Source organism: Eubalaena glacialis, chromosome 11 (genome assembly GCF_028564815.1).
Source record: "Eubalaena glacialis isolate mEubGla1 chromosome 11, mEubGla1.1.hap2.+ XY, whole genome shotgun sequence".
Classification (NCBI taxonomy): domain Eukaryota; kingdom Metazoa; phylum Chordata; class Mammalia; order Artiodactyla; family Balaenidae; genus Eubalaena; species Eubalaena glacialis.
Window position 1 is genome coordinate 5,516,491 of NC_083726.1, and position 19,076 is coordinate 5,535,566.

General features: G+C 53.5%; 1 protein-coding gene across 3 annotated transcripts in view; it reads right to left on the reverse strand.

Annotated features, from left to right (window-relative positions):
* Positions 1 to 19,076, reverse strand: part of PARVB (parvin beta) — a 110,735-nt gene that overhangs the window by 65,120 nt on the left and 26,539 nt on the right. The window contains exon 1 of one of the 3 annotated variants that reach the window (XM_061206172.1): positions 15,712 to 15,754. The exons of the other annotated variants lie outside the window; for them this stretch is intronic. The gene's annotated coding sequence lies outside the window, so the exon portion shown is untranslated. Of the gene's footprint in view, positions 1 to 15,711; positions 15,755 to 19,076 lie in introns of those variants that run through there. 3 annotated transcript variants of the gene reach the window in all.

The window sequence follows — 19,076 nt, forward strand, 5'->3', positions numbered from 1 at the left end:
GAAACCAGGACACTGGAGGAGCCCCGGGCTTCTTGCTCAAAATAGAATGACTGATCCTTTAGGGACGAGTGATGATTTGGTCGGTTTTTCAGACGGAAAGCAAGTGGGTCAACTTCTTCAAGTCACCTCTCAGAATGCATCAGGTGGAAAGAATCCCTCGGGGGCCTGAGACAGGGGATAGATCTGCGGACGGCCAGGTGTCTGCTCCTGGTCTCACCCTCCCCCGATCCATCCCCCACAGTGTCTCCAGACTTCATCCCCAGAACGCAGGCCGTGGGGTCACTCCTCTGCCCATGGGCTGTCCTGACACTCCACCACTTCCGAAACAAAACCCACACCCTTCCCCCTGCATCGCACCCCCTCCTCCAGTGCAGAGCTCAGGGCCAGGCCCGGTCACCCCTCCGGGCCTTTGCCAGCCTGTGCCCCCTCCAGGAGCTCCATGTCCAGAGCCTGAGCCTGGAGGCAAAGCCCACTGCAAACATCCCCTCTTCCGTGGCCCTGTCCCTCCTCCAAACCCCTCCAAGCCCAGGGTCGCGGACGGTGCAGACAGGATAGCGGAAAGAGGGGAAGCTTTGGAGGACTATTACATAACATCCTGTGACCTTGGGCTTTAAGTCCTTCCGTCTTTCACCATCTCTCCTCTGCAGAGGGGTTAGAACCAGACCTGTCGTCATGACAACTAACTAAACAAGATGGTGCATCAAGCAGCAGTCACGTGGTAAATGCTGGGTCTCTCCCTTCTTGTCTCACCACCCGCACCTGCACTGGGTAACCGGAAGCGCTTGGTGTCCCCGAGTCACCCACTCGACAAGTTTGCAGGCGCACCAGGCACATGCCAGCTGCAAGGTCAGACAGCCCCTGAGCTCCCGGGTTTACCAATCTAGCAGATGTGCGGATGTCTCACTGCTAGATTATAAACTCCCAGAAGGGGACTTCCCTGCAGGGGATGCGGGTTTGATCCCTGGTCAGGGAACTAAGATGCCGCGGGGTAACTAAGCCCGCGCGCCACAACTACTGAGCTCGCGTGCCTCAGCTAGAGGGCCTGCGCACCACAAACTACAGAGCCCACGTGCTCTGCAACCCACACGCCACAACTAGAGAAAACCTGCATGCCACACTAGAGAAAAGCCCGTGCGCCGCAACAAAAGATCCCGCATGCCGCAACGAAAGAGCCCGCATGCCGCAACGAAAGATCCCGCATGCCTCAACGAAGATCCTGCGTGCCATAACTAAGACCCAACGCAGCCAAAAATTAAATAAATAAATAAATAATATAATAAATCTTTTTAAAATAAATAAACAAACTCCCAGACGGCAGAGTTCAAGTCCTATCAGCCCTGTGTCCCCAGAGGTGGGCCCCGCACACAGAGGAGACCCTAGAAAAGTGTGCTCACCTGAACAGAACAGAATCAAACCAGACCCCGAAAGCCTGAGTTACCTGCCAGCGTCAAGGGTGAAACACCCTCGCTAATTAACTGTTTGGGATGACAAGGGGCCACGTATCCCCAGGTCACCAATTCTCGAAGAATCCAGACGTTGAAACACACTCCCCCCCCCAACTGCAAACCAGGCATATCTAACCTCGAAGATCCTGAATATACAGCTCAGACATCACCACAAACATCTCGCCAGTCGCTGAGCATTTAAAACAGACACTGTAATGAGGCTGAATCAGAACAGAACTACAACTCTACATACAATACCAGGGGCTGGCAGCTGGGCGGGGCCAGCAACACAGCCTGACCCGAGCCCCGGACGCCCGTCCTGAAAAGTGTGAAGTGCCCCCCGGAGTCGGCCAGCAGGGAGCCAGGCCAGCTGCCATCAACGGGACCAGTGACCGGTGTCCAGGCAGGAAGCTCAGAGTCTGCAGGAGGCTCAGAAGCATTGCTTAACTGACTCGGAGTGAAATTAAAATGCAGCCGCGCGCCAGAGGCAGAGGGGGCCGACCAGGCCGGGTCAGGAGAACATGCCTGTCCGGGGATTTGCAAGGGCACCAGCCGCGCCAGGGACCCCGAGGGCCACCATCGTGCAGCAGGCTCTCCTGGAGCCCCCGGGCACGTGTGCATTACCCCACCCCTCTGACGAACAGCTGGACCACACTCGTGAGGCCAGCGTCCCCCGAACCCTCAGGCTTTCTCAGCCCCCTTAGCTCAGGTTCCTGGCAATCACGGCACCCTGGCCCCACTGGTCCTAACCTGATGGTGGATCCTTTGATGTGAGCACTCTGTCCCCTGGGTTTGGGGATGGCCCATCTGTCACATGTCTGCCCATCAATCGTGCTGGTTCTAAGTGAGTAGTTGAAAGCAATTTCAGCCACTGGTCATGAAAATCTATCATTAGTTAATGATAACGGAAAATGAGTCTAGAAAAGGGGCATCCGCCTACCAATGCAGGGGACACGGGTTCGAGCCCTGGTCCGGGAAGATCCCACATGCCGCAGAGCAACTAAGCCCGTGCGCCACAACTACTGAGCCTGTGCTCTAGAGCCTGCAAGCCACAACTACTGAGCCCACGTGCCACAACTACTGAAGCCCGCGTGCCTAGAGCCCGTGCTCCGCAACAAGAGAAGCCACCGCAATGAGAAGCCTGCGCACCGCAACGAAGAGTAGCCCCCGCTCGCAGCAGCTAGAGAAAGACCGCGCAGCTACGAAGACCCAACACAGCCAAAGATAAATTAATAAAATTTTTTTAAAAAAAGAGTCTAGAAGAGGCAGAAGGTGGGAGCAGAGGGGTGTTCTGCTCCCCTCTGCTCAGAATTATCAAAAAAAAAGCCACATCTCTTTTATATATAGTAGTGTGTATCTGTTAATCCCAAACTCCTAATTTATCCTCCCCCCTGCCTCTTTGGTAACCATAAGTTTGTTTTCTATGTCTGTGAATCTGTTTCTGTTTTGTAAATAAGTTCATCTGTATTATTTTTTTAGATTCCACATATAAGTGATATCATATGATATTTGTCTTTCTCTGCCTGACTTACTTAGTATGATAATCTCTCGGTCCATCCATGTTGCTGCCAATGGCCTGAAACCAACACAATATTGTAACTCAACTGTATTTCAATTTAAAAAAAAAAGTCACATTAATGTCTTGTGTTTGTCGGTCACGGTTCCGGCCCCTTGGAGCCGAGCTGTGTGATGTGTCCCACCCACGGGGAGATGGAAAGAAACCTCAACAGGACCAGCCCGATGAGGTTAACACCCTCACAGAGAAAAGTGCTTCATAAGAGAAAACAGAAACAGCAGTGGGAAAAATAAGCCCGCTGAAGTAAGCTGGGCTGCTTCCTGTGCCGTGAAACTCGTATTAATTAGCCTGATCGCTACTGTCCCATCGTATCCAGGCAAGCCCAAAGTGTGCTCTGCTGAGAAAATAAGAAGATTAAATCATTAAGTCATTTTAAGAAAAAGAACCGATTCTCTGTGCACCTGCGCCGAAACAAACGCTCCACCGGGAGAGAACTTGGGACCCGCAGGCGGGAAACGTCAGGAGCACGGCGCCCTCTAGCGGCCCATCTGCCCCTGAAGATGCCAGCCAGGCACGGCCTGCGAAGGTTTCATCTCAAGAGAATCTGCTGCAGGGCAGAGGGGTGCCTTCCAAAGGCAGGCGGCTTTGGGGGCGCTTGAAGCCACGTGCCCCTGGGGCTGGTGGCTCCACCCGGAATGGATGCGACACTCAAGGGAACAAAGTACAAGGACCTTCGGGACCCACTGGGGTTCCCGGGGATGGGCCTTTGGAGGGAGGGCCCCAAAGGAGCAGGTGGGAGCCACAGGCACGTGGAGACTCCCTCCCTGCCAGCCAGGACCAAGCCGGGTTCCCCAGCCCCCCGACCCCCGGCCCCCACTGCGCCCTGTTCCATTCCATTCCTTTCCTTCCCAGCCTTATCACGTTTGAGGCTCGCTTGCATCTGTGCTACTGGATTCGTGTCCATAGCTCCGTAAGGGCAGGCAAAAGGCCTGCCTGTCTCCCCAGCTCCCTGCACAGGGCCCAGCCCACAGGAAGCAGTCAGTGACACTTGGCGAGTTAATGGTGAATAAATGAATTCATGGATGAATGAATGCATGTTGCAGAACTCTAACATTCCTTTCTGGTGTTTCTTTTTGGAACTCTTAAGAGCTATTTTCTATTTCTTTGGGGGCCTCTATGGTAGGCTGAAAAATGTCCCCTGTCTCCCAAAGATGTCCACATCCTAATCCCTGGAAACTGTGACCTTACAAACAAAAGGGACTTTGCTGATGTGATCAAGTGAAGGATCTTGCGATGGGAGACGATCCTGGATTATCTGGGTGGACCCAGTGTCATCACAAAGGTCCTTACAAAAGGGGTGCAGGTGGGTCAGAGTGAGAAAAAGGCAACGTGACAACACAAGCAGAGAGAGATTGGAAGATGCAGGGCTGCTGGCTTTGAAGATGGAGGAGCCTCTAGGAAGCTGGAAAAGACAAGGAAAAGGATCCTCCCTTGGAGCCTCCCGAAGGAGCGTAGCCCAGCCGACACCTGGATTTTAGGACTTAGGACCTCCAGAGCTATAAGATAGTAAGTCTGTGCTGTTTTAAGCCACTAAATCTGTGGTAATTTCTTACAGCAGCCGTGGGAAACTCACGCAGTTGCGAGGCAGCCCCAGCGACTCCATGTCGTGTCAAAAGGCCCAGAACATTCTTTGGCTGCACCTGCTTTACTGAGCACCTGCTCCGCATGAGGCGCCAGGCTAAGCTCCGAGGGCACAACCGTTACTGAAACAGGCACAGCCTCGGTCCCACGAGCAGCACAAAGAACGCATCCGCTCAACACCGAGGATGAAAACACAACTGTCCCCACGTGTCACTCACGTGACAGTGAAGCCGAGGAGGTTGGCTGCTTGATGGCGAATCCACTAAAATGTACTAACTTAGGTGCAAAAAGAGCAGGACAGCCTCACGATCGGCAAGATCTGAAGTCGCTTCTCCACCAGTGGCTTCTCAGCCCAGCGGCCTCAGGTGAAGGCTGAGTCGGGGGTGGGGGTGGGGTCAGACCCCCACCACGCTCCTCCTCGGCCTGGAGTAGCCAGGGATGTGCTAATGGCTTGACCTCTTCAGCCACAACTGTGCTCCACAACCTCTCCCAGCCCTGGACCTTTGTGTGTCCTCTTTGTACCGGGAACACCTGGCTTCTCCATCCTGCCAACGTCCTTCCAAGAGTCAACCCACCAGGTCCTCAGGTAGCAGACTGGTCATTTTCAAATGCTCGCAGGGTCCACAAGCTCATGCGCCTGGTCATCATTCAAGTCACTGAAAACAGTAAATACCAGCCCAGACGTCAGAGTCATCGCCAGGGCTCTGGACCCGGGCAGGTCCGTCTACAGTACACCTGGCGTGGGGAGCACTTTAGCAAACCAATGGAGAAAAGGATGCTCATCGCAGGAAATCAACTGCCTTTTGCTGCGTCCAGATACCTCCCTCCCTTCTCCCACGTGTGCCCCAACACGAGAACGCTGGCCAGGGAAAGAGGCGGGACTCACTCGGTAGTGAGGCTCCAGGTCTAACTACCCATCTGGGTGTGTGACCTTGAGCAAGTTCGCTTCTTCCAGGGTTGGTTTTGCCATCGTAAAAATGGGGACACCACCTTAAGGGAGGGCTTCTCTGGAAGGAGGGGAGAAACCTCCTGCCAACCATGTTTGACAGTATCGCCTCTGAAGGATGCAAGCAGGACTTGCAGGGCGTAGGGCCAGGACCCAGGGCCCGAGCCTGGGACTCCAATCCAGTGCGCCCACCACGCAGCTCTGCACAACGGCCCCCGACTTTCAAGGACCCTGCTGTTTGTACTTATGTCACAACTAACGGCCTAACAAGCCCAGATATCTTTTCACCACCCGTCAAACAACTGCTTCCCCAGCTGTAAAGTTTAACTACCTGCTCATATTATCTCTACTTTTAAAGTTGTGAGCAGACCACCTTCCTATCAACGCAAAGAAGCAAGGAAGCCCTGCAGTTCCCCAAACACCTGGGCAAGTTCGTGGCCCCCAGGTGTCCACCTGACGCCTCCCTTCTCATCCCCCAGGAGGACCCCCGCCAGGCCTCGCGAGCCGACTGCAACCTTCTGTGGGTTGCCCCGGCACTCTGGGAGCAGGCAGGTCTGGAAGAGCTCACCATGCATCATAGGGTGAACTGTATCCCCCAGAAAGACATGTCGAAGTCCTAACTCCTGGTGCCTGTGAACGTGGCCCTATTTGGAAATAGGGTCTTTGCAGATGTGATCAGGTTGAGATGAGGTCATTAGGGTGGTCACACTAATGACTGGTGTCCTTAAAAGAAGAGGGAGGGAAGACGGCCACGTGAAGACAGAAGCCGAGACGGGAGTGGTGCAGCCACGAGCCAAGGAGCGCCCGGGAGCTGGAAGAGGCGGGCAGCATCCTCCACGGGAGCCTCCAGAGAAACCACAACCCTGCCGACACCTTGATTTTGGACTTCCGGCCTCCAGACTGTGAGAATACATTTCTGGGACGTCCCTGGCCGTCCAGAGGTTAAGACTCCGAGCTTCCATTGCTGAGGACCTGGGTTCAATCCCTGGTCAGGGAACTAAGATCCCACAAGCCGCGTGGTGCAGCAAAACGAACGAACAAACAAACGGTACAAGAGAATACATCTCTGTGGTGGAAGCAACCCCATCTCTGTGCTTTGTTCCAGCGGCCCCAGGACACTAAGACCCCAGGCTGCTCCAGGAGGGCACCTGGCTGCACAGGACAGTGGCACTCAGCACGGCGTCATATCACAACCATCACAGAGAGTGACAGGCCCGGCACGGCGGCCAGGCCATCCACGAGCCATCCACGAAGGCGCCGGAGACGGAGGGGAGGGAGAGGGCCGTGATGCGTTGACCTGCCGTCCCGTGGGACCGACAGGTCTGTGAGCGCTCCTGACCCATGTCTTCCCCTGATACGGGGCAGGCACCTTTGGCTGTTCCACCTCACGGGCGGCACACACCGTGGGGATTTAAGGGCATGTGCACGGACCACCGAGCAAACGTGTGTTTCTGACCAGGCCTCCGGCCAGTGTGGGATTCACTGACCCCTCCCGCATGGAGCCAGTCCCACAGGGCGAGGTCCCAGCGTCCAAGACGTATCCCGGGCACCACTGCGTGTGGCCCTGAGCACTCGGAGGGCACCTCTGTGTCTCACCAGCCCCCCAGGGTCTCCAGGCCTGAACGAGGTGAACACAGGGCATTTCTGGGCAGACGGGCTGGGTGGGCTCCGGGCAGGCTCACAGGGTGAGGACTGCGGATCGGTGGCAGTGTCTACAAGGACAGGGGTCCTCCTGACTCAGCTGCATGGAGGCCATTCCTCCAGGGAGGCTCAGCACCCTCCCCCCTCCGCCCCTGCTCCCTCCGCAGCGCCCTCTCCAGGCTCTGCCCTCCGGGCCTCAAGGCTCCAACCTTAGGGAGTCTGGGCTCCCACCTAGGCTCAACCTCGCATCCCAGTTCAGCACAGCCTGCCCTGCACAGCTGCCGGAAGGGCAGCAGGTTGTTCAGGAGTTAGAGGTGAAGGATAAAGAAAGAGTGCTTCATCCAGACAATGGAATATTCTCCAGCACTAAACAGAAATGAGCTACCAAGCCACGGAAAGACATGGAGGGACCCAAATGCATATTACCAAGCAAAGAAGCGAATCTGAGAAGGCTACAACCTGTGTGATTCCAACTCCATGACACTCTAGAAAAGGAAAAACTATGAGGACAGTAAGATCAGGGGTCGCCAGGGATTGGGGGAGGGAGGGGTGAATAGGGAGAACACAGAGGATTTTTAGGGCAGTGAATACAATACACCCTGTATCTTACTGTAATGGTGGATACCTGACATTATACATTTGTCCAAACCCACAGAATGTGCAACACCAAGAATGAACCCTAATGTCAGCTATGGACTTTGGGTGACACTGACGTGTCAGTGTAGGTTCACTGATTGCAACAAGTGCACCACTCCTCTGGGGGTAGGGAGAATCGGGGAGGCTGTGCACGGGCGGGGCGGGGAGGTATATGGGAAATCGCCACCCTCTGCTCAATATTGCTGGGAACCTCCTAAAACCGATCTAAGAAGTAAAGTTTCTTTTTTTGAAAAAAAAAAAAAGAGCAGCAGGGGACCCCTTCCGGGTCAAAGGGGGTGCAGGTGTGTGTGTGTTCTGGGCCGATCCTGGGCACCCAGGTACCGAGGGCCCCGGAAAAAATGGTCAGCGGTCGCCGGGAGTCCTCCCTTCCCTTGATCCCCTACTCCTGCGGTGGGAGGTCAGGTGGGGTTCTGGCGGAGGTCCTAAGGACACTATCCATGGAGGCAGCCTCCTTCCAGCTCCGTGGTTCTCAGCCAGGGACAGTTTTGCCCTCCAGGGACGTGTGGCAGAGTCTGGGGACACTGGAGGCAACCACGTCCGGAAGCAGGGGGTGCTACTGGCATCTGGTGTGTAGAGGTCAGGGATGCTGCTCGACGCCCTGCCATGTCCGCCACCCCCCGCCCCCTGGGGAATCATCCAGGGCAAAACGTGCAGGGTGCTGAGGCGGAGAAACCCTGCTGGACCCGACTCGGGAGCCCAGAGGCTAGACAGCCAAGGGATCCCGACACTGCACAGCCGTGCGGCACCCACAGGCAGTCCAGCACCTTCCTTCAGCACCTTCACACAGCTCGGACTCCCACGGCACCACGGCCTCACGCTCCCCACCTTCTGGGGTCAGCACGCGGCTTAAACCCCATCCCGGGTGTCCTGGCTCTGCAAACCGTAAGTGCCAACTAAGTACAGCACGGGCATCCTTCAGCCTCAGGACCAAGGTTGGGCAGGGTCCCTGTCTCCAGAGCCTCCAGCCCCCAGGGAGCCCACAGGGTGGGTCTCCTTGGCACAGAGGGCAGCCTGGACTCCTCCATCCCTCCGCTTTCCAGCCCGGTATGGACACGAAGTGGGGACCCGAGGGCAGGGGTGAGCCCCGCAGCCGTGTCCACCCACCTTTGTTATCTGCTCTGTGCCAGCCACTGGCAGACACTAATCGCCCACACACCCTCGCGAGCCCGGCCGGGGGCTGCAGCAGGCGGCTGGGAGGCACGGGGACCAGGCGGTGAGCGATGCTCCCCCAACCTGCACCCCCTTCCTTCCTAGGGGGCCAGGTGCTAGCAGGGGTCCTTGCTGTTCTGCACCACAGGCCAGGACCAGCCCGCCCTGGTCCTCGATCCCTGGGGTTGCAGGCAGCTCAGCCGCTTGCCTGAGGCCCTGGCCTCCCACCTCTGGTTGCCCTGGCAACTGGGCACCCTCCCTCCCAAGGAAGCCACAGGCTCTGGCAGGGTGAGAGCTCTGGACACTGGTGACAGCTGGGGGTAGGCATGGACAGCCGGACCAGCCAAGTGTGAGCCAACATCCTGACTGGCCCGGACAGCTGCTGCCCGGAGGCTCCACTGACCCGAACACAGGGTCACAGAGCTAAGGTCACGGACCTTTTTCTGTCGGCCCTGCTCCCCCAGGTCAACAGAGTGGACCACGGAGCTCAAAACTACAGGGCTTGTCCCAACGGGGCCAGGCTTCCTTTGGTCCATCTGCCGGAAGCCTTGCCCCAGCTTTGAACGACCAGCCCCTTCTCATGCTTCCGGGAGCCCTTCCTAAACGCCCACCCCGAAGTCTCCTGGGTGACTGGCACAGCACCCCACTTTGTCCCTGCCCCAAAGTCATCACTCTGTTATGTTTTGATAAATTGTCTGTCTCGGGAACCCTCCTACACCGTTGGTGGGAATGTAAATTGGTGCAGCCGCTATGGAAAACAGTATGGAGGTTCCTCAAAAACCTAAAAATAGAGTTGCCATATGATCCAGCAATCCCACTCCTGGGCATATATCCGGACACAACTATAACTCAAAAAGATACATGCACCCCTATGTTCATAGCAGCACTCTTCACAACAGCCAAGACATGGAAACAACCTAAGTGCCCATTGACAGATGAATGGATAAAGAAGATGTGGTATATATAGAGTGGAATACTACTCAGCCATAAAAAGGAATGAAATAATGCCATTCGCAGCAACATGGTTGGACCTAGAGATTATCATACTAAGTGAAGTAAGTCAGAAAGAGAAATGCTGGAGTTGAGTCTTAAAGGAGCCTGGCCACAGGGCAGAGAGAGTGGGTGCCAGTCTCCATCCTCACATTCCCAGCGGGTAGGGGAAGTGGGTTCTTTTGCCCTGGGTCGTCCAGTAGCAGGAGGCTGGCTAACCATATAGTATCACTTATACGTGGAATCCAAAATATGACACAAATGAACTTATCTATGAAACAGAAACAGACTCACAGACACAGAAAACAGACTCGTGTTTGCCAAGGGGGAGTGGGGTGGGGGAGGGAGGGATTGTAAGTTTTGCATAGCAGTCGCAAACTATTATATATATGTATAACTGAATCGCTTTGCTGTCTAGTAGAAATTAACACGACATTGTGAATCAACTATACTTCGATAAAATAAATTTTAAAAAATAAATAAAAAATAGTCTCCAGCTTGAACAGACAGTCCCAGAGCACAGGGTCCTTTGTCTGTACCCTCAAAGCCCAGCTCAGGGTCTGACACACAGTAGGCCTTCAACAGATGTCCTCTGAATCCCAAGTAAAATACGTATCCTAACCATACCTCATCTCCCTCAGGGTTGTGGACTCGTGACAGAACACGTAAAACGCCAGGCACGGGCCCTCAGCATATGCTGGGCAAGTACGTTGTGAGAGTTTTGAGGACCTACTGTGTACGAGCTGGTCATCAGCATGGCTGGAGGGGAGGGAGGCGGGCCCTGAGCCTGTTCTGGACCGAAGCCTGCTGGGGCCCACCTGCTTCCTCCCTTTCAGAGGGATGTTCCCTCCCCTCCCGGGCCCCCTCTGTGCCTTCTATGAGCGATGAAGGCTTCTGTTGAAGTGTACCCCAAGTTTAAAGGAGTGTCCCACTTCCCCAGCTGCATGGAAACATCTGTTTGGAGAAAATAACGGGAGGGACACACTTCATCTCTCGGTTCCCTTTATTTGTAGTTGGTGACTGAGAGGTCAGAGAGGCAGGGGATGGGGAAAGTAGGGGCGGCTATATGAATCCACTTTTTTTTTACTTTATTTTTTCCAGCTTTACTGAGATATAATTGACTTATAACATTGTATACATTTAAGGTGAACAATGTGTTGATTTGATACATTTATATATTGCAAAATGATTACCACCATAGCTAACACCTCCATCATGTCACATAATTACAATTTTCTTTTTGTGGTGTGAACATTTAAGATCTGCTCTCTTAGCAGCTTTAAGTATGTAATACAGTTAATTAACTATAATCACTGTGCTATACATTAGATCCCCAGAACTTATTAGTCTTGTAAGTGAAAGTTTGTACCTTTTAGTGGCTATATTTTTAAAGCAACTATGTTTTTCAACAAAGGGCACCATACACAAATAGTTGCAAGTTTTAGGTGTTAAAATGCAAATGTAGAAGGTTATTAAATCCATTCTTTTTTTTTTTAACTTTTTATTTTATATCGGAGTATAGTTGATTAACAATGTTGTGTTAGGGACTTCCCTGGTGGCACAGTGGTTAAGACTCCACGCTCCCAATGCAGGGGACCCGGGTTCGATCCCTGGTTAGGGAACTAGATCCCACATGCAAGCCGCAACTAAGAGTTCTCATGGCACTGCTAAGGAGCTGGCGAGCCACAACTAAGACCCAGCACAAATAAATAAATAAATATATATTTTTTAAATGTTGTGTTAGTTTCAGGTGTAAATGTAAATTTCCTCCACTCAATAAAAGAAATCTGTTTTTTTTTTAATGCACATTTTCCGGTGTAACCATGATGGGATTTGGCTCTGTCTGCACCTGTTCATTCACTCATCCAACAACCACTCAGTGAACTTATCAGGCCTGGTGCCAGGCGGGCTGGGCAACGACTTAGACACAGGCCCTGACCCAAGGGCCTCAGTGTCCAGGACACAAATAATGGAGGTATGTGAGGATGCTGGGGACCCAGAAGGGAATGTATGACAGCCCAGGCAGGCTTCCTGGAGGAGGCAACCTTGGAGTTGATTCTTAAAGGAGCCTGGCCCGTAGGGCAGCGAGAGAGGGTGCCAGTCTCCATCCTCACATTCCCAGAGGGTAGGGGAAGTTGTTCTTTTGCCCTGGGTCGTCGTCCTGTAGCAGGACGTTGGCTAACAAGCTGGGAAGAGACAGGATGCTTCTGAAGTCCCTTTCAGCAAACTGCCAGCTCTTCATTCTCAAGTTCCCTTCTCTTGTCCCATTTCGTGCCTGATTTGAAGTCCCCCAACCCAGAAAGGCCTGCAGGGTGGGGATGGAGACCATGGGCCCGCACCAGGGAGGAAGGAAGTCTGCCTCTATCAAGGGCCTGCCCACCCCACATCCTCATATATGAGCTCACTCAGGCTCCCGGGGACAGCGGGGGACAGGGGTGCCACTACAGACCAGGGAACGGAGGCCGGACATGCAGGTGACCTGGCCCAGGAGGCAGCTAGATGCTGGCATTCCTACTGGAACCAATCTACCCAACTACAAAGTCCTCTCCACAAAATAAAGATGTGGGGAAGTCACAGACGCTTACATCTTAGAAAGTTCTTACAGTCTTGGATCCTGTAGGCAGGTAATTAGCAGGAAGGGGGAGGGGGAGGCAGAACAAAGCAGCAGGCGGCAGTGATACAGAAGAAGAGGCAGCAGCTGATTGGCTCTCTCGATCTGGGCAGGCGGGGACGGCCTCAGGGGTCCTTGATGGAGCAAGTGGGCTGCCTCGGTCATTGTCATTTTACTGATTGGAAAGATAACGTCAAGGTCCCATGGGTAGTAAGGAATGGAGTTGGGATCTATCCTGCAGATCTCACTAGTAGAGCAGCCAGAATAAATACACATCCATTGACTTGAGCCCAAGCATAACTTCTGTGTCCTCATACACAGCATCACCAGCCAGGAAGGAGGGGACAAAACACACGGATGACGAGAGCTATTCCAGAAAAGACCTCCGAGTACAAAGACAGAGCAGGGTGGCTGATCAGCAGGCTGGGGGCGGGGGGAGGGCAGGTGGCCACAGAGCCACAAGAGATGGGGAGCTCTCGGCTTGGGTCCCCGAGCTTTCATAGCCTGGGGATCCCTCCCTTTCCTAACAGAAGACTTAACAGACCTCCTCCTTGCATCAGCAGTTGTACTTTTCAGATGGAGAAAACACTGCAGCACAGCTTTTAAATTAGTTTTTTGAAGTCCAACAGAACCTGAGCAAAACTGGAAAACAGCAGTATATCTAAGAGCAAGATCCCTATTTATTTGGTCCCCAACATTATGTCCCCAAGTGAGTTCCACAGACATGGACGTTCACAGGTCTTGTATGAACTAAGCCAGGGTCAAGGGACCGGAGGAAATACTGGGTGAAGCAGAGCTAAACAGATGTCTTTTTCTGCAGGACTTCTCAGATCCTTGACTGTGCCATGTACCTTGTGATTCTCCCAGGGGAGGGTGGAGAACTCAGTAATCCACCCCCTCGGGAAGGAAATGCAAGAGGAACAAAGTCCATGGGAGTTCCAGCGGTTAGGTTAGGACTCCCTCGCTGTCGCTGCCAAGGGCACAAGTTCAATCCCTGGTCGGGGAACTAAGATCCCACAAGCCATGAGGCACGGTCAAAAAAAAGAGGAACGAAGTCCATCATAGCCCCGGGAGAGCAGACAGGGTCTGCCCCTCCATCAACCACCAAGGCCCTTCATCCCCCATCCCCTCCTGGCACTGCCCGGGAAGGGCCACTTGGCCTGGTTCAATCACTTTGTGCTTTTTATTGTAAAGTCTATTGTCCTCAAAGAGCTGCTTCAGAGTGTGAACTAAGATCCTGCCTGCATTCAGTTTCCTTATGCCCCTCCCTCGATTGCTGGTGTCTCCCCTAGAAATGTCCCCACACACCCACGTGAATGACCAAGACAAAAATCAGTCTGTGTCCTTGAAGGAAGGGCTACCTTGGTCACCTGCAAACCTGGGCACCAATGTCCCTTTCTTTAAGGAAACACCAGGCAGAGCCCAGGGAGGATGTGTGAACGATATTCCATCACACGGGAAGGAGCACATGGGGGAGCCGTCTTGGTGTCAGAGGCACAGGAGCATTTGAATAACTATCATCTCACTCTGTCCCCCAGCAGGTCCCAGGGAGATGGCCTTCAAGCCTCAAGCCGAGGTTAAGAGCTCCAGCTAAACTCCGACTCCCATTCCCATTTGCTGTGTGACCTTGGGTGGGTTAGTTAGCCTCTCTGTGCTTTAGTCTCCTCTGCTGTAAAATAAAGTTGTTAGGCGGATTGCACGAGACAAAGCACATAAAGAGACTGGGATAGTCCCTGGGGCCAGAGAGCTCGGCACACATCAGCTGTACCGCTGTGCCCATTTCACAGGCAGGAAAGCCGAGCATCAGAGGAACCATGCCAACTGCCGTGATCGGTGCTAATCAGGGCAGACCACCCAACGCAAAGCCCCTTCCACTGATGCTGCCTCCGAAGAAAAGGCAGAACGAATCTCTTATCCAGTGACGACAAGAAGAGCTAGATGCTGGCCAAGAACATCCAGTTTAAAGGGAAAGATGGAACCCAAAGGTCATTAAAGAGAAATCCATCGTATCAGATAGCCCTAAAAAAATCTTAATTGCAACTTGCCCCTGAAAATGCTCCCAACCCCCTTCCTCAGCCTAGGCCCAAAGACCCACATGACCCACCAGAGTGCTGGAAACTTCCCAACACGCTTCATCCTGCACATCAGGCGCCCGTCCATCTGGGCCAAGGGGGATACCAGGGCCCCCTTTTCCCACTGTCCTCACATCACATCCTTGCCACCTTCCTGGGGAAAGTCAAAGGGCCAGCCCAGGGTCCATCCTGGTCTAAATGACCTTCCCCCATAAAGCAGAGAGGGAATAAGGGCTGGCCCGGGCTTAGCTTCTGCTGCAAACGATGAGAAAGAAACCGGGGAGCACTCACTGGTGAAGCGGGTAAGTGCAGGTGAGCCTGAGGCCAGCGGGGAATCGGCGGGGAGACGGAGGAGACACACGCCAGGTCACATAGGGGCGCGGGCAGGGATGCTGCCGTGACTTGCAATTCGAGGGAAAGGCCCCTTTTGGGTGACTCTGAGGAAGGCCACAGGGGATCAAGCTGCCGGGAGGACGGGGTTGTTTTTACACGATAAGACACTGCTAACCACAAAATATTATTTCTATCTTTGCTGCCAACGGCTTCACGGCAAGCTGCTCCCCAGGAAACAAACCCACAAGGCAAGAAGAAGGAAGGAAGGGAGTATCCATTCCTGTGTGTGACTTCAGACGTGTTTGTCTGGCTCAGCAAAAAGCTGAACAATAGACCTTGGCCTCCGATAAGGCTTCGATCTCGGCCTGGGCCTGGAGACCCGGCCGCCGGGCAGGTGGACGGGAGGGTCCGAGAGTGGACTCGACCTGGTTCTCTGTCCCAACCCCAAAGAGAACGCAGAACGCAGGCCCGCGTCCCCACGCTGCATCTCCTGGATGCCGACCGCGTCAGGAGGACCGGCGCTAACGAAGAACTCTTGTCACCCCGTTGCCACGACAACAGAAATCAAATACCAGAAACAAAGCCGTAGCGGGAGCTGAGGCCGCCCAAACTGGCAGATTTGCTTCCTGTAGCACTGGCTTCTCAGGGTGGGGGGACAGAGGAAGATGCTAGAATGGGGAGGGAGGGTGAAGAAGTAGAACCACACCCACCTTTGCCCAAAACTCCTCCTCGATTTGCCCGCTGGACACACTGCTTGGCCTCAAAGCTGAGCCAGTCACCTCCCAGCTGGGTGACCTGGGCGGGCCACCCATCTGTGCCTGGTTCCCTCGTCTGAAAAATGGGTTGATAACAATGACCAACCTCGTGGGGTGGCTTCAGGGATAAATGCATTTGTGTGGTTCCTGGTAGGAAGCACTACTCGCTCCTATTTATGACAGTCATTAGCAATCCCCCCAGCTCCCGAGGGAAATGCATGCTTCCTGTAGATGTGGCTTGAGTGACCAGGCGACCCCCAGGTTTGCTCAAGCAGGGCAGTATGTGAGCCCAACAGGGACGCTGGTACCCGGAGCAGGCCCACCACCAGCAGGGGCTTCGGGGCAGCGCGCAGTCACGGGACATGGCCACCTGCTCCCAGCGCTGCCCGGTGGACCCACCCGAGCCCAGGCAAAGGAATCAGCAGCACGGGATTCCCCCCAGACTTGGTGCAGACCAACGGTAATCCAGAGTCGAGACCTGGGACCCGAGGCAGCAGCTACGAGGAACCCAAGGCCGATACGGTCCCGCAGCTGATTGTGGTCTAACGGTTCCTCTATTTGGGCCACCTGATGAAGGAGCTTGTTAGGGGTGAAATGTGTTCCCCCAAAATCCATTTGTTGGAGTCCTAACCCCCAGGACCTCAGAAAATGACTGTGTTTGGAGAGAGGGCCTATAAAGAGGAGATGAAGGTTAAATGAGGTCATATAGGTGGGCCCTAAACCCATGTGACTGGTGCCCTTATAAGAAAAGGAGATGAGGTCACAGACACATACAGAGGACACAGTGCGGACACCATCCCTAAGCCAAGGAGAGAAACCAGCCCTGCTGGCACTTGGATCTCGTACGTCCAGCCTCCAGAACCGTGAACGAACAGATGTCTGCTGTTTACCCCCAGCCTGTGGTACTTCGTTATGGTGCCCGAGGACAAGCCTCTTCAGCTCAAGCAGGACGAGGGCATCCTGTGGGCGCTCAGAAAGCAAGACCCAGGACAACCACGTCCGAGAGTGCCAGCGCCCCGCGGAGGTCTGCACCCAGAGGACAGCTGGGGCGGGAGCAGGGGCATCTCAGCACCTCTGCGCCTGCCAGCTCGGCCAAGCCAATGCCCGGAGCCAGCACCCAGCTCCTGGGGGGCAAGAATAACAGAGGGTTGGTCACGAAAGGAAAACTGCCCAGCTTTTAAAGGAAAACGGCTGTGCTTAAAAGATTATAAAAGAATCAGGAGCCCCATGGTGTCATCTTAAAGAGTCAGGTTTTGACAATTTTAACTGCAGGGCAGCTCTCATTTCATTCATTCACCATCTATGCATCCAGAGCGTCCTACCTGCGAGGCACTGGGGATTCCATGATGCTGGGCCAGGCAGGCAAAACCCAGCTCCTTATGTGCCATTTTTAGAGTAAAATAGGGGGCTGCACATTCATTATTTCATTTGACCTTCATCACAGCCCCCTAAGGCAGCCAGAAAGAATTCTTATTACCATCCCCACTTAATGGATGACAAAACTGAGGCTGGGAGGGGTGAAGCAGCCTGCTCGAGGTCAGGACCCCAACCCAGACATGCGCTGTGCACCTACTATTTGCCAGGCGTCACTCAAGCCCAGGCACAGCAGTGAGAGGACAAAGGACTCAGCTTCAAAGTGGGAGAAAAGTCAATCAATCAGTAAATACGGTATTTCAGAGGATGCTACGTGCTATGCAGACAGGCAAGGGGACAGAGGCAACACTTTACTAAGATAATTAATTCAGACTAAACCAAGCACAGGTTAACTGTTTTGGGGTGTTTTTTTTTTTGCTTTTTCTTTTTTTTATAATTTTTATTGGGTATAGTTGATTTACAGTGTTGTGTTAGTTTCAGGTGTACAGCAAAGTGAATCGGTTATACATATATATACATATATATTCTTTTTTAGATTCTTTTCCCATACAGGCCATTACAGAGTATTGAGTAGAGTTTCCTGTGCTATACAGTAGGTTCTTATTAGTTATCTATTTTATATATAGTAGTGTATATATGTCCATCCCAATCTCCAAAGTTATCCCTCCCAACCCCTTACCCCCAGTAACCATAAGTTTATTTTCTTCTTTTTTTAAAATTTATTTATTTTTATTTTTGGCTGTGTTGGGTCTTCGTTGCTGCACATAGGCTTTCTCTAGTTGCGGCGAGTGGGGGCTACTCTTCGTTGCGGTGTGTGGGCTTCTCATTGCGGTGGCATCTCCTGTTGCGTAGCACAGGCTCTAGGCGCATGGGCTTCAGTAGTTGTGGCACTCGGGCTCAGTAGTTGTAGCTCGTGGGCTCTAGAGCGCAGGCTCAGTAGTTGTGGTGCACAGGCTTAGTTGCTCCGCGGCATGTGGGATCTTCCCAGACCAGGGATTGAACCCATGTCCCCTGCATTGGCAGGCGGATTCTTAACCACTGCGCCACCAGGGAAGTCCCAGTAAGTTTATTTTCTATACAGGTTAACTGTTTCTTCCTGTTACAGGCAGGTTACATCCATTTCAATACAATCCATGAAAAGCCAAAGAAGTACAAGTTCTACCTTTTTACTGAAACGTTTCTGTCCGGAAGGAAGGCGCTTCTCTACCCCCTTCTGTTTGAATCAATCATGGGCACTGTATTGGCAATCCCCCAAGTGCTAAGTTCTAAAAAACAACACATTAAGTTGAAGGACAGAAGATGTCAGGAAAGAGGGTGACCTGGATGGTGACTTCAAAGCAGGTGATTCCACTGGAGCCACCTGCCTGGTACACAGCAGGCACTCAGTACATGTTGGCTGCCTCAGCATTTTCATTCTTGCTAGCGGTCTCAGTGAGGATGGCCTCCGACAAGCCTCTCGGGGGCCAGGATGGGCGCCCCCAGAGGTGCTCCAGGGGACTCACCCGGCGCCACCCAAGGAAAGCCAGATAAACGCCACCCTCCTCCTCCGCCAATGCCCCAGTCGGCTAGTACAATCAGTCACACCCGGGAAATGAACAGAAAGAATAAGCTGCAAAGCTGAGTGATGCTTCACAGCCGCACGCCTCCGAGCCAGGGACCCTGCCAGCCCCTGCCCCGGAGGTCTGCCACCCTTCAAGGTCATGCCCGTCAACCTCCAAGGGCCTCAGGATCCGAAGCTCCAGATGCCCCTAAGCACTCCTAAGCACTAACCCCAGCCTCGGGGAAACTCCCTGAGCCTTTCAACAAACCTCAGTCCACCGGTATTTCCTGTGTGCTGTCTGCCCAGCTAACACAGCCTCCTGCTCCAGGTCATGTGTGATTCCCTCCTCAAAACACACGAAGGGAAAAGGAATCCGAGACTCCAGGGCTGGGAAGACGAGGCCGCC